Source organism: Rhinopithecus bieti, unplaced genomic scaffold (assembly GCF_001698545.2).
Source record: "Rhinopithecus bieti isolate Rb0 unplaced genomic scaffold, ASM169854v2 scaffold_3062, whole genome shotgun sequence".
In the NCBI taxonomy this organism is placed as follows: domain Eukaryota; kingdom Metazoa; phylum Chordata; class Mammalia; order Primates; family Cercopithecidae; genus Rhinopithecus; species Rhinopithecus bieti.
The window spans coordinates 5,645,801-5,670,828 of record NW_016804432.1 but is presented as its reverse complement, the minus strand read 5'-3'; positions in this window follow the sequence as shown (position 1 = coordinate 5,670,828).

Sequence of the window (25,028 nt, the reverse complement as noted above, 5' to 3'; positions counted from 1 at the left end):
TCATGCCCATAAGTTACATCGTCCCTGTGACAAAGCACTGACTTCAGTTGGGTTGGTGGCCTGAGAGAGCATGGCATAATGATGACATTCTGGGTTCTGTCCATTATGACAGTGACCTTTGGTAAGTTACTCAATCTCTCCAAACCTCATTTCCTCCTCTGTGAAACAGAGATGCTGGTAATGATAGTACCTACTTTATAGGATTGTGTTCAGGATTAAATGTGACAAGGTGTATAACTACTTGACATATAGTAAGAAGGCAGCAAAGTTAGCTATTATTAAATAGTCACTCGGAGCAAACTGCTTATGAAAAGCTTTTCTCAGCAAAATTGAAAGGAAGATGCAGAGATTTTCCATATATCCTTACCCTGACACACGCAGTTTCCCTCTTTATTAAAATCCCCCCTCCGCCCAAAGTGGTGCATTTGTTACAATCAACGGACCTACACTGACACATCATTATCACCCAAAGTCCATAGTTTACCTGAAGGTTCACTCTTGGTGGGATATATTCTATAGGTTTGGACAAATGTCTAACGACATGTATCCACTTTACAGCATCATACAGAGTAGTTTCACTGTCCTAAAAATCCTCTGTGGTCTGCCTATTCATCCCTCCTATCCCTCTTACCCCTGGGAACCACTGATCTTTTTATTGTCTCCATGGTTTTGCCTTTTCCAGAATGTCATATGGTTGGAATCATGTGGTATGTAGCCTTTCAGATTGGCTTGTTTCACTTAGTAATATGCATTTAAAATTACTGCCTGTTTTTTTCATGGCTTGATAGTTAATTTCTTTTTAGTAATGACTAATATTCATTCCATTGTTTGGACATATCACAGTTTATTATCCATACACTGAGAGAAGGATGTCTTGGTTGCTTCCACGTTTTGGCAATTGTGAATAAATCTGCTGTAAACATCCATGTGCAGATTTTTGTGTGGATACAAGTTTTCAATTCATTTGGGTAAATACCAAGGATTGTATGGCAAGAGTATGTTTAGTTTTGTAATAAACTGCCAAGCTGTCTTCCAAAGTGGCTGTGCCATTTTGCCTTCCCACCAGCAATGACTGAGAGTTCTGCTAAATTTTGCTATGCACCTGAATTAGTCCATTTTCATGCTGCTGATAAAGACTGGGCAATTTACAGAAGAAAGAGGTTTAATTGAACTTACAGTTCCACATGGCTGGGAAGGCTCACAATCATGGTGGAAGGCAAGGAGGAGCAAGTCACATCTTACGTGGATGGTAGCAAGCAAAGAGACAGCTTGTACAGGAAAACTCCACCTTATAGTAACTATCAGATCTTGTGAGACTTACTCACTATCAGGAGAACAGCACGGGAAAGATCTGCCCCCATGATTCAATTACCTCCCACTGGGTCCCTCCCATGACATGTGGGAATTCAAGATGAGATTCTGGTGGGGACAGAGCCAAACCATATCATTCCACCCCCAGCCCCTCCAAATCGCATGTCCTCACATTTCAAAACCAATCATACCTGCCCAGCAGTCCCCCAAAGTCTTAACTCATTTCAGCATTAACTCAAAAGTCCAGTCAAAAGTCTCATCTGAGACAAGGCAAGTCCCTTCCAGCTATGAGCCTGTGATATCTAAAGCAAGATAGTTACTTCCTAGATACAATGGGGGTACAGGAATTGGATAAATATAGCCATCCAAATGGGAGCCATTGGCCAAAACAAAGGGGCTACAGGCCCCATGCAAGTCCAAAATCCAGCAGGGCAGTCAAATCTTAAAGGTCCAGAATGATCTCCTTTGACTCTATGTCTCATATTCAGGTTATGCTGATGCAAGAGGTAGGTTCCCAGGGTCTCGGGCAGCTCTTGCCCCTATGGCTTTGCAGGGTATAGCTCCCCTTCAGGCTGCTTTCATGGGCTGGCGTTGAGTGTCTTTGTCTTTTCCAGGCAAACAGTGCAAGCTGTAGGTGGATCTACCATTGTGGGGTCTGGGGGATGATGGCCCACTTCTCACAGCTCCACTAGGCAGTGCCTCAGTAGGGATTCTGTGTGGGAGCTCCAACCCCACATTTCCCTTCTGCACTGCCCTAGCAGAGGTTCTCTGTGAGGACCCTGCTCCTATAGCAAACTTCTGCCTGGGCATTTAGGCATTTCCGTCCATATCCTGAAATGCAGGCAGAGGTTTCCAAACCTCAATTCTTGACTTCTGTGTACCCGCAGGCTCCATACCATATGGAAGCTGCAAAGTCTTGATGATTGCACCCTTTGAAGCCATGGCTCGAGCTCTACATTGGCTCCTTTCAGCCACGGCTGGAGTGACTGGGATGCAGGGCATCAAGTCCCTAGGCTGCACACAGCATGGGGAACCTGGGCCTGGTTTTCCTCCTAGGCCTCTGGGCCTGTGATGGGAGGGACTGCCATGAAGACCTCTGACATGCCCTGGAGACATTTTCCATTGTCTTGGGAATTAACATTCAGCTCCTCGTCACTTATGCAGATTTCTGCAGCCAGCTTGAATTTCTCCTCAGAAAATGGGATTTTCTTTTCTATCATATTGTCAGGCTGTAAATTTTCCAAACTTTTATGCTCTGATTCCCTTATAAAACTGAATGCCTTTAACAGCACCCAATTAACTTTTTGAATGTTTTGCTGCTTAGGAATTTCTTCTGCCAGTACCCTAAATCATCTCTCTCAAGTTCAAAGTATCCACAAATCCCTAGGGCAGAGCCAAAATGCCACCAGTGTCTTTGCTAAAACGCAACAAGAGTCACCTTTGCTCCAGTTCCCAATAAGTTCCTTATCTCCATCTGAGACCACCTCAGCCTGCATTTCATTGTCCATATCATTATCAGCATTTTGGGCAAAGATGTTCAACAAGTCTCTAGGGAGTTCCAAACTTTCCCACATTTTCCTATCTTCTTCTGAGCCTTCCAAACTGCTCCAACTTTTGCTTGTAACCCAGTTCCAAAGTCACTTCCACATTTTTGGGTACATTTTCTGCAGCACCCCACTCTATTGGTACCAATTTACTGTACTAGCCCATTTTCATGCTGCTGATAAAGACATACCCAAGACTGGGCAATTTACAAAAGAAAGAGGTTTAATTGGACTTACAGTTCCACGTGGCTAGGGAAGCCTCACAATCATGGCAGAAGGCAAGGAGAAGCAAGTCATGTCCTACATGGATGGCAGCAAGCAAAGAGAGAACCATCAGATCTTGTGACACTTACTGTTTCAAGAAGAGCATAGGAAAGACCTGCCCCCATGATTCAGTTACCTCCCACCGGGTCCCTCCCACAGCCTGTGGGAATTCCAAATGAGATTTGGGTGGGGACACAGCCAAACCTTATCAGAACCTAAAGCTGTTCTAAATAAAAAGTACATTAAAAACTTTAAAAAAGAAGCTTTTTACCTTGCAAAATGGTTTTCTTTCATGATATACTTGCTTTCATGGTCTGGATCAGTGGCCCTGTGGTCATGGGCATGACCAGCTTAATCATTCAAAGTTTCTAGTTCTTTGAATGTGTTGGTGACAATTATAGGAAGATTATTACACTTGTGAACTCTTCTGGAGGTAATAATTTTAGGAACTATCATGTCTTCTCAATAGCTATTTATTGAGAGCTTCCCACACAACAAAACTTTACCAGAGGCTAAGACACATAGTGTGGGTCAAGATAGGAAAGGGGCATGGGATAACTCCCAACCTTCAGTATTGGATACTCTGTCATATAATTTGCATCCTAAATGTGTAAAAAGAAAACGAACTTAAACATATATAAAATAATTTATATAACTGTGGCAGAAATGTAAACTTTTCCTCATTTTCTTCATGAGCATTCTTTAACCTGGAAAATCACATTTAACAGTGATAACCAATTCATGTCACTTCCAACCTCAGAGAGATATAAAAACTGGGCATTGGACATCTCTTTAAAAGCCAATGTGAATACTGTGATAAGCCACCAGTTTTTCTGTTTGTGTTGTGTTGATTATTGTATTATATATGTTCTCAGCTCATCCCCCTCTCCCAGGACCTGCGGACACATCTCACTGGGTTGTTGGCTTTAAGTATTTTCTCTTTCCCCCTCCTCTTTCTCTGATTAATGATAAATTCCACTCCTGCCCTCATTCTGATCTTGCCTCTGCCTGGGACACAACTGGGACATTCATCGTCATTCTCTGGCTTCTCCAGGGCTAGACTGAATATCCAATAGTTCACCTCTCTACATTCCAGAACTCCTCCCCAGCTTCTCAGCTCCCTTACCCCACTTCTACTTCTTTTTTTGTTTCTTTGCTTTTAGACACACTGTTGCCCAGGCTGGAATGCAGTGTCATGATCATGGCTCACTGCAGTCTTGACCTCCCAGGCTTAAGCTATCCTCCTACCCCAGCCTCCCAAGTAACTGGGACTATAGATGTGTATAGCCACACATGGCTAATTTTTATATTTTTGGTAGAGATTGGGTCTTGCCATATTGCTCAGGCTGGTCTTGGAACCCTTGGGCTCAAATGTTCCTCCTGCCTTGGCCTCCCAAAGTGCTGGGATTACAGGAGCGAGCTACTGCTCCCAGACTCCACCCTTACTTCTTAGACCTCTGTTCCTTGTAGTTCACAGAGTCCCATTGCTGCTCATGAAGGTGGTACCTATGGCTTGTATTTTAGAGCTTGGAAACCCCAACTCCCTCTATATGACAATGGAGAAGGGAAAAGATAGAGTCCCTGTGTTCTTCCAGGGTGACAGCCAGAAGACTTGCATCACTGGTATCTTTGCCCCATTTTCTGAATTCATTTTCCAAGAAAGATTGAGCCAAGCTGTGTTTATTTTCTGCAGTGTTTGTAGATTCCATACTTTGTTTGCATTCATTTTTAATGGAAATTCTGTGGCTGACCTGATACATACTAATTCACAAGACATTAGAAACACAGCTTTTTACTGAAAAGGTATGCTGGTCACTAACAATATTTTATCCAGATTTTTCTGGATATAGCTATATTTGTGGGATCTTTATTTGATCTGAGTTGCATTATATCAATCTAATAACATTTAGCTTTAGAGAGTGTTCTACAGTTGGCCCTAGATTCAAATATATCTGCCCAACCATGAATTGGCCTTTGTCTTTGCATGTGAGTCAGTGGAGGGGAAGAGATGCAGAGAAAAACTCTAAAGGTTGGATGCTGTCAGGTTAGGGTCCTGCATAACCGCAGTCTCCTCAAACTCTTTTATGATTGGGCCATAGGTACTTTTGGGAGCACTCTCCAGATGCCCTGCAAACTATTACTAATCCAGTATTCCCAAATCCAGAATTTTACTTTTCCCCCCGCCCCAAAGTCAGGCCAAACTCCTTTTTGTTTATGTAGCTAAAAGCTAAACATGAGATAAAGAAAATAAACGGAGAATATTAGTCAGAATTATTGTTTACATTTCTTTATTGAAAAAATACTCATTTACTGATACAGGCACACCAATATCTTAGTTATAAACATTAGCAAGTAAAAATATTAATTGAACTTGGTCCCTAATATTTAGTTTATGATTTCATGATATAAAATATAAAATGCGCTATTATTACATGATAAATACCGACTCATACAATGTAATTCAGATTTAGTGAACAATGGATTAAAACTGGAAATAATTTAAATGTGATAATAATTCATATTTGAAATATTTTTCTTTATTTGTATATAAACAGAAATGGGTATGTAAAATGTGTCCTACATGTTAACCAGAAATAAAACAAACTACTATAGAATGATATTGAACATACTTTGAATTTTTAAGGCTTTGATTGATTTTCATACATTTGGTACGCTATTGATTATTTTGAAAATCAGCCTCTACTTCAAGATGTAAAAGAAAAGCAAGCAAGAAGATAGGAACTCACTTAGATGAGGTAATTTCTGTTTTAACAAGTTTCTAAATAGAGATATTGACCACTAAAAAATGGAGATTTCTAATGCCATGAGAAGTACCTTTTCCATAAAGTAGTACCTTTATGGAAAATAATAACAATATTATTTATTGAGCACCTATTATGTGCCAGCCATGGTGTTAGATGTTTCATGTTAATTAATTTTGTCATATAATCCTCAATATAATTTTTCAAGATTGGTAAGTTTATTCAGAGAAACTGATGTTCAAAGAAATGAAGTAGTAGGATATAGCTTATAAATACCACACAAAGTTTGGCTAGCAGCATAGCGCTTCCTTGCCTTGGAATTTACCTTCCCACTGCATTTATAGCTTTTCTTGAAGTCAATTGAAGAGAACTACTTCAATAGCACAGCCAAGTGCAAATGCCTCCTTTTTCACCTTCCCTGTTTCAATATTACCAACCTCAGTCCATTTAGTACACAGCAGTTAGAGAGAGGTCTTTTAAAGCCATGTCACTTTCCTGCTTAAAATCTTTCAAAGGCTTCTCATTGCCCTTTAGAAAACTCAAGTTAATGCGATCTTACAAGGGCCTGTATGATCTGGCCCCAGCCCATCTCTAATGCCGTTGTAGTCACACTGCCCGTCACCTGCTCTGCTTCAGTCACACTGGCTTCCCTGGGTCCTGGGAATATCCAGGAATCCCAGAGCACTTTCTTTCTGTTCCCTCTTCTTGGAAAGCTCTGAGTGTTTCTCATTTTGCAGACTGTGGCTTAAATGTCACCCCACAGAGGCCTTCTCTATTTGACCATCAGTGTTCCCTACTCATTCCCTTCAGATCATGTATAATCACTTGTAGTTGCATATTTATTTGTGTATCATTGGTATCTCCCACAGACTGTAACCTACACATGGGGAGGGAGTACATACTTATGTATACTTAGTGCCTCACACACAGTAGGAGCTCAATAAACACATGTGGAATGGGTGAATGGGCTTATGAATGATCAGAGACTGAACAAGAAACTGAAAATTTGAAAGAAGAAAGCCCAGACCTTATATGACTTCAGGACAGTATAACAAATGAGAGAGATTAGGACATTTGGACCAAACTTGATGGATGACTCAGGATGAGTTCTTACACGTTATATTGAAAATGAACCAACCAAGCAAATCCAGATGACGATGGCCACAGTATTTACATCCCTCATAGGATTGTTATCTGATTTAACCAACTATTAAATACTTGTTATGTTGTACATCTTGATATTTTTATTCATCATAAGTTTCATGATTAAAACCTCATCACTTTGAAAAGTTAGGAAACTGGGTCCCGAATGTCTTATGCTAACTTTCTCTTAGCCCTGTCTGTGCCCCAGGGGCCCAAAGGCTGTGACAAAGAAGCATTCTGCATAGAACATTTACACGCTTGATATAGTACATGGCAGTTGCTAAGGCAGAAAGCCAGAGGTAATGAGCACTGTGAGAATTATGTGCGGATCTTCTTTGCAGCCCTTCCCGACTGTAATTGAACTATCCCCTCCTGATCCTTCAGGTGCTATCAGCATGATTTTCTGCAGACTTCAAAAGAATCCCTGAAGGGCCAAAGACACTTTCTTGGTGTTACAATCCTTATTTCAAGTGAAGCTAAATGTTTGGCTCCTGAGTATTTTAATATTTTTCAAGAAAAGGGAAATTCTGAGTTGCAATTCCTTCTTCCCCACCCCATACAAAAGTGGAGAAATAGATCTTTATACCTATTTATCTTCAAGGAAAAAGAAATGCATAATATTCAGCATTATACAAGAGTGAGAAGCGGAAATTTGGTTTTGTAACTTAAAGGCACAACATATTTTTTGATTTCTGTTTTCAACTGTTCTTTTCAGTGGAGGTAGAAGGGAACTAATGTCCTATTAAGAAAAAGGTGCAACGTCCAGCATATGAGTTCATCATATGAATCCATTTTTGACAATATATCAATCTCTAAACCTAGTAGTGAATACATAATGCCTATTAAATGTGAGAAATGGGAATTTTCTTGGCCAGGGCCAGGCGGCGGTGGTCAAGCCTGTAATCCGCAGGCACTTGGGAGGCCAGAGACGGAGTGGATCAACGAGGTTCAGGAGTTCGAGACCATCCTGGCTAACTACAGTGAAACCCTGTCTCTACTAAAAATACAAAAACCAGCTAGCCGGGCAAGGTGGCTGGTGCCTGTAGTCCCAGCACTCGGGAGGCTGAGGCAGGAGAATGGCTTAAACCGGGAGTGCGGAGCTTGGGCAGTGAGCTGAGATCACGGCCACGCATCCAGCCTGGCACAGAGCGAGACTTCCATCTCAAAAAAAAAAAAAAAAAGAAATGGGATTTTTTTTCACAAATGAAGACTATACATTTCACTAAAACAATAGGAAGGTCCCCAGACTATGTCTTTGTCATAATCCATGCTTGTCTCAGACACTCTGTTAAGTTTATAGGCTTTTTTTTTTTTTTGACTTACATTAGCTTCTGTAAGTGTCATGTATATTACTGGGAGTACAGAGACCATTTGGTACTTACGGCCTCAGCAAAGAGTCTGAGCATAAAATAAATAATGACAAAAATTCTGTCTTTTCTTTTCATCTTCTGAGGTTGACTTAAACAGGATGAGGATACCTACCTATCTACACTTTGCATTTTGAAGATCTAGCATTTAGGTTATGTCTGCAATTTGTTCTTTCTCTATGTTTACCAAAAAATATTAGCTTTCTAAACATAAACCTCATTAGAGTATCCATTTACATACAAAATTCCCTAACAATAATAATGATCACCACTTTTTGAGCTCTTATTATACACCAATTTACAGTTTACAATTACTTCACTCTGTGCTTATCACCGTTCTCTGAAGTAGATGGTTATATCACCATTCTCTGAAGTAGTCTCTGAGTGAAGTAATTGTAAATTATTTCACTATTTCAAGTGTATATAATGGAAATATAAATATTCCTATTAGTAAGTGTATAAAATAGGTGATATGGTTTGGCTGTGTCCCCACCCAAATCTCATACTGAATTGTAGCTCCCACAATTCCCATGTTTTGTGGGAGGGACCCAGTGGAAGGTAATTGAATCATGGGCGTGGGTCCTTCCTGTGCTGTTCTCATGATAGTGAATAGGTCTCATGATATCTGATGGTTTTATAAACGAGAGTTCCCCTGAACAAGTTCTTCTTGCTTGCTGCCATGTAAGATGTCCCTTGCTCTTCCACCATGATTGTGAGGCCTCCCCAGCCATGTGGAACTGTGAATCAATTAAACCTATTTTCTTTATAAATTACCCAGTCTCTGGTAGGCCTTTATCAGCAGCATAAGAACAAAATAATACAATAGGAATATAGATATTTTTGTTTTACGTTTGAAAAAGACTCAGAGGTGTGAAGAAACTTGTCAAGATCCTAAATATATTCGTTTAGTTGAGGCCTGGTTTTAAACCCGACCCAACTTTGTCTGGCTCTGGAAACTGGGCTCTTAGTCACCACATGATTCTGCTACCTTATCATCTATATGTTCCTATCTTTTCCTTTTTGTCCAGAATAAAAGAGAAAAAGGGGGGGAAAATCCTTTTTTTTTCAGGCAAGGATTAATTTTTAATGACATCCTTTCCTGTGTTAAGTGCGAAGTCTCTTTTGTCTCAATGCCAGTCAAGTATTTAGTTTTCAGTTCTTTACACTATTTGTATTCAAAATATACTTGATCTTAAAAAAGTAGGGGAACACTTAATTTGGTCTGTTTTCAGATTCCTGCCATTAATTTGGCACACATTCAAAATGGCCAAATGATTTAATTACTTATTATTTTTATGAGTTTAGTTATGCTAAAGTAGTTTCCAACCTGTGGATCTTAGTTTCTAGGAGTCTTTGAAGTTACTGTGGTTAATCTGTGAATAGATTTAAAATAGGTTTTAAATACTGTCTCCCACATACATATATTGCTACTTTCCAAATATATGTAGATGTTGTGATTAACTAACTGCAAGTTAATCTAAAATTAAGTTAATCATCAACTTGGTACTAGCTTTTCATCATTATATTGCTTCCTAATCGACAGACACTAAAAGTTTAAAGACCTCTAGCAAGGAATCCTCATACAAGGGGACTTTAAAAAGTTCATAGAAAATGCATATTGTGAAAGAAATATACAAGAATTTCAAAAAATTTTTGCACCAAAATAAACTCACAGTGACTTGTTATAACATGCCTGAACAGGATTTAGTTTGAGGCATTAAGAAGCATAAGACATCAGTTTGAAAAGAGCCGCTCTCAGAGCAACATGACTTCTGCTAAAATTGAAGCAAGAACTAACATCAAATTTATTGTGAAGCTTTAGTGGAAGAATGGTGAAATCATTGAGGCTTTATGAAAAGTGTATGGGGACAATTCCCCAAATAAATCAGCAATTTACAAATGAAAAACTAGTTCTGAGAAGCGCACATGATGATGTTGAAGATGAGTCCCACCGTGGCAGACCATCCACATCAATTTTTGAGGAAAAAAATAAGCTTGTTCATACCCTAATTAAAAAGTACTGATGATTAACAGCAGGAGCAATAGCCAATATCATAGACATCTTAATTGGTTCAGTTTACACAATTCTGAATGAAAAATTAAGTTGTGTAAACTTTCCACTTGATGGGTGCCAAAGCCATTGCATCCAGATAAGAGCTGCAGATAAAAGCAAGAGCAGAGTTTTCAATGAAAATTTTAAATAAGTGAGGTCAAGATCCCAAAGCATTTCTTTGAAGAATTGTAACAGGAGATGGAACATGGCTTTACCAGCACAATCCTGAAGACAAACCACAATCAGAGGAATGGCTGTCAAGAGGTGGAAGTGGTCCAGTCAAAGCAAAAGCAAATTGGTCAAGAGCAAAGGTCATGACAACGGTTTTTTTGGGGCATTTTGCTTGTTGACTTTCTAGAGGGCCAAAGAACAATAAGATCTGTGTATTAAAGAGTGTTTTGAGAAAAGTAGCCAAAGCTTTAGCAGACAAATGCCCAGAAAAATCTTCACCAAAGAGTCCTTCTCAAGCATGACAATGCTCCTGCTAATTCCTCTCATCAAACAAGAGTTTTGAGGGGGAAATCATTATATATCCATGTTCCAGTCCTGATTTGGCTATTTCTGATTACTTTTGTTTTCTAATCTTAAAAGTCTGTAAAGGGCACTTATTTTCTTTCACTTAATAATGTAAAGAAATACTACATTGACGTGGTTAAATTCTCAGAACTGTCACTTCTTTAGGTGTGGACTAAAATGCCGAATATCGTCACTTACAAAAGTGTCCTGACCTTGATGGAGTTTTTTTGAAAGATGAAGTTTATGTCTTTAAATTTTATATTTTAATTCCATTTTCCTACAACTTTGAAAGTCCCCTTGTGATTAAGAAGGTTGAGAACTGTTATTACAAATGATCACTTTGAGATTCTTTAAATAATTTCTAGAGATTTTCAAGTGTTTTCTTAAATATTCTCAAAGACATCCACTCAAAGTTAGAAGTTTCTCTCATGATACTGTCTGTAAAATATTTCCATTTTTGCTGTGCTCAACATTTTGGAAGAGAATCAAAGAAATACAGGAAGTATGACAGGCACTATGACTTTATCAAACGAAGATATTTATGGAGAGAAAAATGGGACTTTAATTCAGTATTGAAAGGTCAATCAGCAGGATGTATTTTATTTGGCTTTCTGTTTAAACCATGATTTATTTCTTTGGGAGGATATGAAGTGCATATCCCCTGAGTGTCCATTTCTTGCTCCTGTTTGACTCTACTTCAACACCGAAAGGAGAACGCTTCCTTTACTCCCACCCTTGCTGAATGCTGCTCAAGAAGGGTGGCAAACACCGCTTTCCTGTGCCTCTGTACAAGTAGAACAGAGGAACCTGCCATGGAGATCCTGTAGAGGTGTGCCTCTATGGATAAGTGAATACAAGTTACGTTTGCTGCCAACTCTGGCTTCTCTCTGATATAGCCTCTGAAGCTATATTTGCATTCAGGCAAGAAGGAAGAGATGTGTTCTCCCCTTCCTAGTGTAAACCTCGGTGGTCTCTCTCTGGATCTGTGACAGCCTGGTCTGAGCAAGTGGTTGAGTAAATATTCCTTAGTGGAGTTAGTATGCAATATGGACTCTTCAGTTTATTCAGCACTAAAGATTATAAAGCATACATTTTAATCTCGCTTTCTGATATTATGACTAGACAAGAGTAGATTTTTATGTGTGTGTTTTACAATTTTACAATTCTCCCTTTCTCTGGACCTGAGTGGTAATTTGATTTGCATCTGGTAGACATAAAATGCTGTTCTTAATGCCAGTATGTTCACTTGTTACAATACCTTTCTCCAGTTAACCAAGCTTGTTGGAATGTATATAAAAATAAGAGTAAATAGACTATAAATGAGGTACCAAGGAACTTTCTCACAAATAAAGTGGCTGAGCTTTGACCTGATTTATTCTTATTTTTTAGATGCGTTTTTAGTTTTCTTCTGGTTCCTTGGTTGTAGTAGTCTGTAGAATGAAGTAATCAGAAATATGAGATACAGTCAAATAAAATATTACTATGCTTTTGAAAACATAGTTAAGTCTATTTTCTCAATTGTTGACAAAAATCTAGAAAATAACCACAGTTTATTAATGTGAAGTCTAAAGGTCAGGTGGGCCAGATTCCATTCCAATTAAGAGTTATTGCAATAGAATTTGTGGAGCAGAACATGACAATTTCATCCACCTGTACTACCTAACATCGAAATGCAGTCGAAATTGAGTTGATCTCATGGAAGGCTTTATAGAGGCAAAATGTTTGCCAAAGCTTCTATTCAGAAAAATAACTTTTGTCATTGAATGGGTTTTATAGTTGTAAAACATAATAATTTCATATTTCTGGTTTTATTCTCTAAGATGTAGGTAGCATATATTCTATAATAAAATAAATTGGCTTTTAACTATGGAAACAGTAATTTCATATATCATATTTTAAAATATAGGTAGTATCTTTCCTATAATAAAATAAATTGATGCATTTTACATTTTATTCAATTTGAAAACAAATATTAGTCTTTAGAACTAATTTCTGTACCAAAACATTTTTTAATGAGAAGCTGTCAATTGTAATAGTTAACAAAGATAAAATTGCAGGTGTCTTTGTGTTCTAGCATATAAGCTTAGGTTGAACATTCTTACCGTCATGTCACTGCTCTTCCCTGTAACCTTGATAGATCGCCCCTATAAATATCTCTTGGGGTGAAAAGTAATTTAATCTGCGGATCTGTATATTACCTCCTCATGAACATCCTATCAATTGGCCAGAGTGCTTTCATGATATGCACTGAACTGAAAACATCAAACCGATTTCATTGAGGATTGTTAGACCAGAATCTTTGGTCTCAACTCTGTCATTAAATTTTGCTAAAAGGTTGTGCACTTATGCATGGAAAAAAGCTAAGTTCGTGATTTGGTTTCAAAAGATTCTCTGCTTATAGTCTGGGTGACTCCTGAGAGCTGTATTATTCTTTTGTTTTTATCTTGAGGCTGACCTAATTAGAACCCAGGTTATAGTTCTATACACTAACAGAACTCTCATCACTTCCTGAATGATCTTGAAACTTGGAGTTTTGAGAAAATAGCCCATGTTTTAAGCACCTACCTAGTGGATCAATGATAGAGTGGTCCCGTTTGGATCAAAAAGTCTCAGAAGAGGACAATGCCTACATTTGCACAATTTTAGCTGAATACTAGATGGAGGTCTCTCAAGATTCTGACTAGAACTCTACCTGGCTAGTTCCCTCATGCCTTCTCTCATTCATTGACAGAACTCTTTGTTGAAATTTGTCAACAGCTCTCAGACGATTTTGATTCATTGAGAGCTGGTCAGAACAGGGTATTGTGAAGTATAAATATGGAGAAGCCATCCAAGACAACATCATCAATAAAAAACAAGATTATTTAAATACTTTTCTTGATGCCTTTTTATTAAATGGTTCTTAAGAGACAGAGGCTTTTGAGCCTTGTTGGAAGAAATGCTCTTTTCCACTAACTAGTGTATAACTTGGGGACAATCACTTAAACTCTCTGATCTCTGTTTCTGTATTTGTCGAATTAGGTTGATAGTCTCTGCTCTATTTCTAGGATTGTTAGGATACAATATGATAATACACATGAAAGTACGTTTCAAAGTTAAAAGAGCACTCATATATGTGAGTACTCAGTCTCAGAGATTCCACTTTGAATATTTTTTCCAATTTTTTTTCTTTTCCTTCTTTTTTTTTGAGGTGGAGTCTTGCTCTGTTGCCCAGGCTGGAGTGCAGTGGCACTGCAGCCTCCACTTCCCAGGTTCAAGTGATTCTCCTGCCTTAGCTTCCTGTGTAGCTGGGATTACAGGTGCCTACCACCACACCCAGCTAATTTTTGTGTTTTTAGTAGAGACGTGGTTTCGCTATGTTGGTCATGCTGGTCTCGAACCCCTGACCTCAAGTGATCTGCCCACCTTGGCCTCCCAAATCCTGCTAGGATTACAGCCATGAGCCACCTCACCCAGCCCCAATTTTTCATGTAATATATATATATTACATTGAGATGAGAATTATGTCTCAGAAAGTAATTTTTTATCAGATGGTATGTGGGGGTATTTGTTTTATAGGAATTATAGAGGAGAATGAAGTAGTTTGGGTAGCTACTAAATCTTCACTATGTCTCTATTAAGTGTTCCATTTTTATTTATGCAAGCTGTTGGTAATAATTTGTATAAGTGATGTTATAAATTACTGTGTGTAACTCTGGCAAATATTTATTTTAAATACAAAATAGCTCAATTTTCCGTGATGAAAAGACTAATTAATTCAACCACAAAAATATCACTTAATCTTTAAGGGGAAAACTGGCTCGCTGTAAACCCAAACATTGGTTTTATTGCATAAGTGTCCAACAATAAATTTAGCTCTAATATAAATGGCAAAACTGTGGTAATGATATTGCCCTCGTTCTTAAGCTCTCTGTAAATCTGTCATCTTTCACTACCAGCAGAGGGAGCCCTGAGAATTAAATCGTGCCAAAATGGCTTTGCTAATTCTTTTGTGTTTACACAGTTAGCTCATAATAAAGAAATAAAACCCCATCACAGATTAATGGAAAGTCATCATGCTTGGATTAGGCTGTAGATAATTTGATTCCAGCCTACCAATTATAATCAGCTTCAATAGAGGAGGAGTATCTATAGCCTGCCTCCTCTCTGCCATTAAAGCCTCAGCTGCAAACTTCCACAGCCAACAAAGTTCAGTAATATAACAACACACAATCTACTTCATAGAACATCAGAGAGAATACACTCCTCAAACCATAATTTTATCAAATAAACCACAACAGTATTATGAATTGTCTATTACAGCCACATGAGAATTGGAAAACGTACACATTTTATAATCAGTTTTTCCTAATTTAAACATAATTGTCTTATAATGTATTTTAATAAAGAAATAAACTAAAATGATGTGATGAAAAATAAATCATGAAGTTCCAGCATTTATGACTCAATGTAAAGCTTCTTTATAGTATCTTATTAAAAAATGGGTTTTCCAAACCTCAAGGAAAGAGCCTGTTTACAGAGAGCACATTTTCATTGCTTTATTTCCTTTAATTAGATACCACAGTGCGATGCAATGTATATTTTACGCACCTGTGACTAAAGAGGTCTATTGAAAATGGAGACTGCAATAACTGCATTTTGATATTGCATAGCAACTCTCATTTTAACAATGATGCAGGTTATATATATATATGTGTGTGTGTGTGTGTGTATACATATATATATACACTTTAAGTTCTAGGGTACAAGCGCACAAAGTGCTGGTTTGATACATAGGTATACATGTGCCATGTTGTTTTGCTGCACTCATCAACTCATCATTTACATTAGGTATTTCTCCTAATGCTATCCCTCCCCCAGCCCCTCACCCCCTGAAAGGCCCCAGTGTTTGATGTTCCCTGCCCTATGTCCAAGCGATCTCAGTGTTCAGTTCCCACCTATCAGTGAGAACAAATGATGCAGTATTTTAATATTGGCATAACTGGTAATCTAATATCAAAAACACCTTTCTCTTGGCATCCAGAAATTTACAAGCCCATGTCTTTGCCTTCTAGGAGCTCACATAGTATAGTTAGAAATCCAACAATGATTGATTCTCTCCTTCATAATAAGGAATTTACTTCTACAAACATTTATTGGGTCCTTACTAGGAGCAAGGTATTGTGCTAAGTGCAGAGCTACAAATGTGAATGACAGTATACCTTCTCATAATCAATAGACTAAGGCTGATAAGTCAGTGACTACGAGGCAAGGTAGTACAGATATAGTGAAGGTAACCACCCTGCTGGGCTTTAAGATTATTGAAGGCAGGTAACACGTCTGATCTTTGTAACTCCAGAACACTCTAGCACCTAGCACAGTGTTTTGCATATAGTGTGCATAAGTATATACTGAATTAATTAGCAACATGTCAGATATATTAGTAAAACATCTTCTTGATAATTAAGTGACTTTCATGTTTCCTACTACTTGCTCTTCCCACTACTCCGGTTCTCTTTTCCCTAGTTCTCACAACTTGTTGGATAGCCGTGCTTTCCTTTTATACAACATAGCAACTGAGCAACATAATAATTGATGCTTGATGATTTTCTATTCCCTGGATAGAACAGCTATTCTCTATGCTGTTAAGGCTTGAAATTCATGAGATGGAAGTAATAAAACAATAAAAAGAACACAACAAAATAGTAGTGACAGGCATTCTGCTAAGCACTATACATTCATTATCTAATTTGATTCTTAAAATAACTCTCATTGGCCGGGCGCGGTGGCTCAAGCCTGTAATCCCAGCACTTTGGGAGGCCGAGACGGGCGGATCACAAGGTCAGGAGATCGAGACCATCCTGGCTAACACTGTGAAACCCCGTCTCTACTAAAAAAATACAAAAAACTAGCCGGGCGAGGTGGCGGGCGCCTGTAGTCCCAGCTACTCGGGAGGCTGAGGCAGGAGAATGGCGGGAACCCGGGAGGCGGAGCTTGCAGTGAGCTGAGATCTGGCCACTGCACTCCAGTCCGGGTGACAGAGCGAGACTCCGCCTCAAAAAAAAAAAAAAAAAAAAAAAAAAAACCCTCATTATTTCTATTTTCAGTAGAGAGATCTTACACAGAAAAGTAACTTGCTTCTGGTCACAGGGCTGGTAAGTAGTAGAGCTCAAATTTGAATCCAGAACTCTTGACATCTGACTTCCTGTTCTGAATGACTGCACTATATGGTCTCTTTATTTAGGTTGCTTAGAGGCAATTTGAATTAGTAGGGAAACATTTTCCTGGAAGGGATGGTCTACTTCATCTGAAAATACTATGAATAAAAATTTTTAATGCATAAGATACACTTAAGGTTTTAGAATTATTTTATGAACACTGGAAAATATTTAGTTTACAGAAGTACAAAAGAATCAACAACAGATAATGCTTTTTAGCAACATATTTCTTTTAAAAATAAGAAACTAAGAAGTTTGATTTCTGTGATATCCAAAACACCTTAAAATGTATTTTCAGATGCTCAGCAGACCCCAAAAGACTCCCCCAGTCCTGGACTGCAGTGCAGTCTGCTGTGGAATGCTTAGCAGCTTTGTTTTCCCGACTAGACTCATTAGCAGCGCCAGGTGGTAATAACTATCCAACTGATTTGTAGTAGTAAAAAAATCTGCCTGAGGTCACCATGGACTCTTTCCCCCATTCTTTGCTTCATCTCTGACCTGATATGCTTTTGCAAAATAATTATGCATGGCAGGAAGTTGCCATACAACAGAGAAGGATTGTTGTGTTCTGGGATTATATGGGATATCAGATCAAATAGGTTTTGTTGTGTGAAGAAAAAATTGGAAAACATGGTTTTCACCAGCATAGCACAGTAAAATTTATTTCTTGCCTTTTCTTCTTTCCTGTTTATTTTACCATTAAAGACCCAATAAAGAAAATTATTCACCAATTTGGGGAAAGTTAGCATTAGTGTTTAGCATCAGCACAATTATGTAGATTCAAGAAACAAAAACAGCTCCAGGGTCTGTCCAAGTTAACACGAATAAAAGAGTGGATATTTGAAAATTGACTTTTTCTTTTCTGACACATTATACATTGTTGTTCATCAGGTAAAAATATAAAGTAGTGCATGAAAGCACTAAGCACTTAGTTAACCATTCTTTGTTTAGGAGGAATCTTCAGTTAGCTAAATTTTGTTCATGCTTTATTTTTTTATTAAATAGAGAAACATAAGGGGAAATAATTGTGAGGCTATGTTTTAAAAAGTAACTTTCCACTATCTTCCAAAGAAAATATAGTCAGCCAAACTCCTAAATCTGCACTCTCCAATATAGTAGCCATCAGCCACATGTGGCTGTAAAGCATTTGAAATGTGATTAGTTCAAATTGAGATATGCTTAGGGTAAAATACATAGTAGATTTCAGAAATGGAATGTGAATAAAATAGAATATAAAATATTTCATTAAAAAGTATTATATTGGCCGGGCATGGTGGCTCACTCCTGTAATCCCAGCACTTTGGGAGGCCAAGGCGGGTGGATTACCTGAGGTCAGGAATTCGAGACCAATCTGGCCAACATGGTGAAACCCCATCTCTACTAAAAATACAAAAATTAGCCGGGAATGGTAGCACATGACTATAATCCCAGCTACTTCGGAGGCTGAGGCAGGAGAATTGCTTGAACCAGGAGGCAGAGGTTGCAGTGAGCCAAGATCGCACCACTGCACTCCAGCCTGGGCAACAAGAGCGAAACTCCGTCTCAAAACAAACAAACAAAGTGTTACATTAATTGCAGGTTGAAAAGATAACATTTTGGATATGTTTGGTTCAATAAAATATATTATTAAAATCAATTTACCTGTTTCTTGTTACTTTTAAAAATGAGGCTATTAGAAAATTAAAAATTACATGTATGACTCATATTTTGTTTCCCTTGTACAGCAATATCCTAGGCTTTTACAACAAGGTCTTCAATCAGAATTAAAACTCAATTCAAAACACTTTCGAAGAGCATTTGAAGATATATATCAGGAGACTACAGTGTCTAAGAACTCTTTGAAGTAAAAATTCCATTTCTAGTCCTATGTCCTAGAAATTCCATTTCTAGGTATATACCCAAGAAAAATGAAAATGTATGTCCACATAGAAACTTCTGCCAAAATGTTTCTAGTAGCATTATTCATAATAGTAATGTATGGAAACAACCCAAATGTCCATCAACTGACAAATGGGTAAACAAAATGTAGTATATATCCCTACAGTGGGATATTATTTGGCTATAAAAGGGAATGAAGTACTGAAGGCTACAACATGGATAATCTTGGAAACATTATACTAAGTGAAAGAAGTCAGTTACATAAGACCACATATTACATGATTCTATTAATATAAAACATCCACAACAGGGAAATCTATGGAGACAGAATGCAGACTATTGGTAGGGATGGTGGGAAGGGGATGTTGAGAAAAGGGTAGGGAAGTGATAGCTAAAGAGTACTGGGTTTCTTTGGGGATAATAAAATGTTTCAAAATTGACTTTGGTGATGGTTTCATGTATCTGTGAATATACAAAAAACACACCGAATTATACCCTAAAAATGGGTGAATTATATGGTAAGTGAAAAATACTCAATAAATCTCTTTAAAAATAGTTACATTTGTGGGAAATCAAAGTTGAGAAAATGATCCAAAATAAACTAGACAACTCCTTTTGTGCACAGTGTTGCACATTGCTGCATTATGTATAACAGTGAAAAATTAAAAACAACTCAAATGACCAAATAGGTGTGTGGCTAAATAATGCATGGTATAGCCTCATCATGGAATGCAGATATTAAAATGCTTCATGTAGGCAAAGTCTTATAAAAAGTTGTATTAATTTGAGAAAATTTCTGTTTTCTATGGGTAAGTGAAACAAAAAAGCCAACTGTGACATTTATTATTTGCATATTACCATAACTGTAAAAAAAAATGCCTAGAAAAAACTAGAAGGAAATATTGACCCCAAAATAATAGTGTTTGTGTTGTGGGCTATGTGAAAAAATTTCCTTTTTATATGTGTCTTTATTTTCCATGTCTGCTATAATTAAGCTTTTTTCCTAAAATACATTTTGTTTAAAAATCCATATACATGCTATTTTTTTAAAAAAAGTCTATGTTTACACTTTCATTGCCAAGAAGGGAGAGTAGACTAATACATTTTTTATAAAATTCAAAATCAGAGTTGGAACAAGGTAGAATTTGTTTGAAATCTCCAACAAACCTTCACTTATCCAAAACACTGCTAGTATTCCATCCTGTTAATTAAGCACCACTGTCCTTCGTACATGAACATGAAGACAATTCAACAAACTGAGGTGATAATGAAATTAGCTAAAAGGAAGGCACTGCATGTTGTTTTACTCTGTTGAGACCATCGAGCCCAAACTCCACCATTTTCAGCTTCCCTGAAATTTTCTTTTCTTCCTGTAACTAAAGTCTAGAAAGAAGAAAGTTCCTTACCCCTCTAAGTGTACCTTTCTAACTCTGCTTTCTGCTGCTATTTTTCACATATTTACAGACACGTTCAAACCTCCCCTCTTCACTATAGAAAACTTTCCTTGCCCCTGCTACTCTGTTGCCACTTCAGGTTCTCATCCCTTTTCTTCTCATTTTCCAAGACCTCCACGTTCTTGCCCCTTTGGAAATCCTGATGATATTGCTATGGACCCTCGTAAAATAGCATTCCAGAATATTTCTTCTTATGTGCTTTCACCAAACCCAGTGCAGTAGGATTCGAGATGACTAGCATTCTCCTTCCTCTGCCCTCAGTTACTCAGTTGCCTGCTAACTTTTTACCCAAACTTCAGGCCCAACTGGTAACGACTTCTTGCTAGAGCTTTTTCAGATTCTGGCTGGCAAAAATGCTCTGACTCTGCACTACGTGAGTAAAGGGCACAGGTGGATCTTCTTCACCTTGTTCCTACTTAGTGGAATGTTTTTCGAAGAGTAGATAATGTCCCAATGCCCACAGTATTGGAGGGGCTGACCTTTTTCATCAAGGGGATGTTGACCTTTTCATCTGCTTTTGGGGTGAAGAATTTCTCACATTATTTGAGAATCTTATTCCTGAAATAGAATTTTAGAGTAGGAAAGAGCAGGTCTAAACTTCTCATTTATCCATGATGAAACCAAGGCCCAGTGGCAGTGAGGCCAGTCAGAGAGTTGGTCATTCCGGTTCAAGAGAACCAGAACTAAAATTTGGGCCATCTGGCTCCAAAGACAAGTTACTCTTCTCTGCTTATCTTGTGCTTCCGTTGCCTAAAAGGTGCAGAATTTTTTGTGTCTTTTGTATCTTTTGCCCTAAAAGCAATAAAAACAATTTTCTGTGGACACTACTGCTCTCCCTGGTCTGTGCACTCAGAATTTCCCTTTGAAAATCACTTCATTGAATATTCCATTGAATATTTCATGTGTACCAGATACATTGACTAGCTGTTTTGGTTTGTGTGGGACTGAGAGTTTTCCTAGGACTTGTATCGCTAAATGAAACCTGAGAGTCTCAGACAAACCAGGATTTTTGGTCACCCTAGTATCAGGCATGCTACTAAGCACTTTAATATATTTTATATGATTCACATGACAGCCCTGTGAAGAAGTATTCCCATTCCCATTTTACAGGTAAGGAAAACTGAGGCTTAAAGAGGTTAAATTATTTGTCCAAGGACATGTGGCTTCCAAGTGGCAGAGTCAAGATTAGGTGCTAGATGTGTTTAAGCTCATAATCTTTCCATTACAATGTAGAAATGTGGGTGCTTTACTCTGTTAAAATCTTTCACAGGGAAAGATAACCCTGTGAAATACTTAGTTTAAAAATTGGTTTATTATAGGCTAGTTTCTTTGAGGTCTTGCTAATTTGCATGAGTGACACATAAGGAGGAGAAAAGCAGCTGCTTAAAATGCATAAATTATTTGAAACCAATAATGAACCAAGTAAAACTTAAATTACTCAATCTCAATCCATTTAGTTTTCCTTTCTTGGAGTGGAGGGTGGAGCTGGTGAAAGATAACATGACAGTTGTTTAGGTATCTGGGAAGAGATAAATCCTGTTAATTTTATTAAGCTAAGTTTGAATTAATGGCAATACATTGCAGCCAAATGAGTGAAGTAAAAATAAAAAATATTAGCAGTTGCAGTTGGAGTAGTAGTTTGATAAATTAGATAGTTTGATAAATTAGATCTCATTTAAGGGTTGACTTACATAGCTTGAACTTCAAGAGGGCTTGATTTTCTTCCTTTCTCTAATTCTGAGTTTGATTTATTGATTCATTCTTTTCTTTCCCTAGAAAAAAACCCCAGTAATTATAATACTGTTTTAAAAATGATCTAAAAGTGCTTGAGTTTCATTTTTATGAAAAGATAATACGTTGAAGTGGATAAGAATAAAGCAGAAAAGGCAGTGAAAAGTCTCCCACTCCCAAGCCAGACTACAAAGCGGCTCCCCTCTACACAACCAACCACCCTTCAGAGAGAGTCCTATGCAAGCAAACAGTGATGGTCCTCTTCCTTCTACTAAGATGGTAACACATTAAGGACATTATTCTGATTTTCTTTTAAACACAATAACACATCTGAGAGATCTTTCTGTATCCATACATAAAAAGCTTTCTTATTGTTTAACGGCCATGTAGTATTCCACTCTATGAATTTACCGTATTTGTTTCACTAGTTCCTGCTGATAGTAGATACATTACTTAAACAACTTTTTTTTTTCTTTTTTTTTTTTTTATTATACTTTAAGTTCTAGGGTACATGTGCATAACGTGCAGGTTTGTTACATATGTATACTTATGCCATGTTGGTGTGCTGCACCCATCAACTCGTCAGCACCCATCAATTCATCATTTATATCATGTATAACTCCCCAATGCAATCCCTCCCTCCTCCCCCCTCCCCATGATAGGCCCCAGTGTGTGATGTTCCCCTTCCCGAGTCCAAGTGATCTCATTGTTCAGTTCCCACCTATGAGTGAGAACATGCGGTGTTTGGTTTTCTGTTCTTGTGATAGTTTGCTAAGAATGATGGTTTCCAGCTGCATCCATGTCCCTACAAAGGACGCAAACTCATCCTTTTTTATGGCTGCATAGTATTCCATGGTGTATATGTGCCACATTTTCTTAATCATCCCACCTGACGATACTTAAACAACTTTTAATTTAATTCATTAAATAAGTAATACACTAATGTTTCAATAATTATATGTAAGTGTAATATATATATATATAAACATCTTGTGCTCTGTCATGTCATCCATCCACTCCAGGGCCCCCAACCACCACACATACACTCAGGTAAAAACTTTATAGTTGTATATATTTATTATTATTATTTTAATTTTTAATTTTTTGGGGTACATAATAAGTATATATATTTGTAGGGTACATGAAATGTTTTGATACGGGAATACAATGTGAAATGAGCATGTCATGGAGAATGGGATAGTCTCTAGAGTTTCCTTATGCATATAGAAGTAAATACAAATGTAGATTTGTAATTTTCTTCTCTTTTTACAGAAAAGATAGCCTCTTAGACACAGTATTCTGTGTTTTGCTTTGTTTACTCAACAAAATAGCTTGGAATTTTTTATATCACAGAGAGTTTCTTCAGTTTTTGTTCATTTTAACGATTGCATAATCTTCAACTGTGTGGATATACCATATTTTATTCAACTGGTTCCCTATTAATTAATAGTCATCAAAAACTATTTTGCCTATTCAAATGTCCTGTGGTTCAACCTGCTGTGACTATTGCCTGGCACAGAGAATATTTGATGACTTCAGCTTAAGCTTAACTGCTTCTTTCACTGAAGGTTCTTCACACTAAGGGTTAAATATCTGCTGAATTTTGTTATTCTGCACATGGTAGAAACCTCTTACCTTAAGCACCATAAATAGTCTCTCTGAATATTATTGAAATGCTGTTGCCACCACAACAAGGAATTGCAAAAAATGTTGTAGCAATTATTACATTACTCTTCTCTATTGATTGAGCTGTTGGAGACAGTACCAGATGTGAGTGTACTGAGAATGCCTGACAATACCCAAGGAATTCGTTTTTAATCTTTTTTTTCCTTTTGGGTGTGAAGAAAGTGAAGTCTCCAATATTCATTGATTTTTAAAATGTTCCCTGACCAGGATCCAAAATAATAATTCCCAATGATCCCTAATTAATTACTTCAAGAGCTAGAGTCCTATATCACTAAATAATGCAGAATATGTACAAACCTTCTTTTAGATTTGTTTTAGTGGAAACAATTTATATATCACATACAATATTATAAAATCCTTCTTATGCAAGAGACATTATTAGAAGACTTTTATTAAAAAAGCTAAACATAAATTATGGTAAAGTGGCTTTGGCTGTAAGATGGTTAAAATTGAAACAATCAGGGGAGGGGAGGGATTCATCTACTTTTCTAAAATAGAGACATATTTTGCAATCAAGATAGGGCAGATTTTTCTATTTTAGAGAGGATCTTCAATTCCAATATAGTTACAATGGTGGGAATAGTCTCTATCAAACATAGCTGGGCAGCATAAAGTAAAAGAAATAGAATTGAAATATAACAATAGTTATTCAGTTTTCACATAAGGATGGGTTTCTGGGGGTGTCAACTTGGTTACTAAAGAGGCAAGCCATATATTTTAAGCTTTATGTTTTAAAGAATAAGGATTTAGGCTTCAGAGATAGCATGACCTGTTGGCATCTGAGAGGCAAAGTTGTGCAGTGGCTAAGAGGGTAGGCTTTGGAGCTGGACAACATGGGTTTGAACTCCTGTTCCAAAGTTAACTCCGGGAAAATCCCTGAGACTCAGCTTTCTCATCCATCACATGGGGTTTTTGTGACGAACTCAGTGCCTGCAAACTTCACGCTCTTAATAAGTGGTGTCTTCGTACAGCTTAACCACTATACGCAGGCACTTCTCTAAAGCTTTTGATTCTCACTTCTGATTTGCCCCATCTTTAAGGCATGTTCTGCTGTCACACTGAGGTGAGGTGTCAGATGAGATCCTGGGAAATAATTATGAAAGCCTGAGTTCTGGGAGGCCA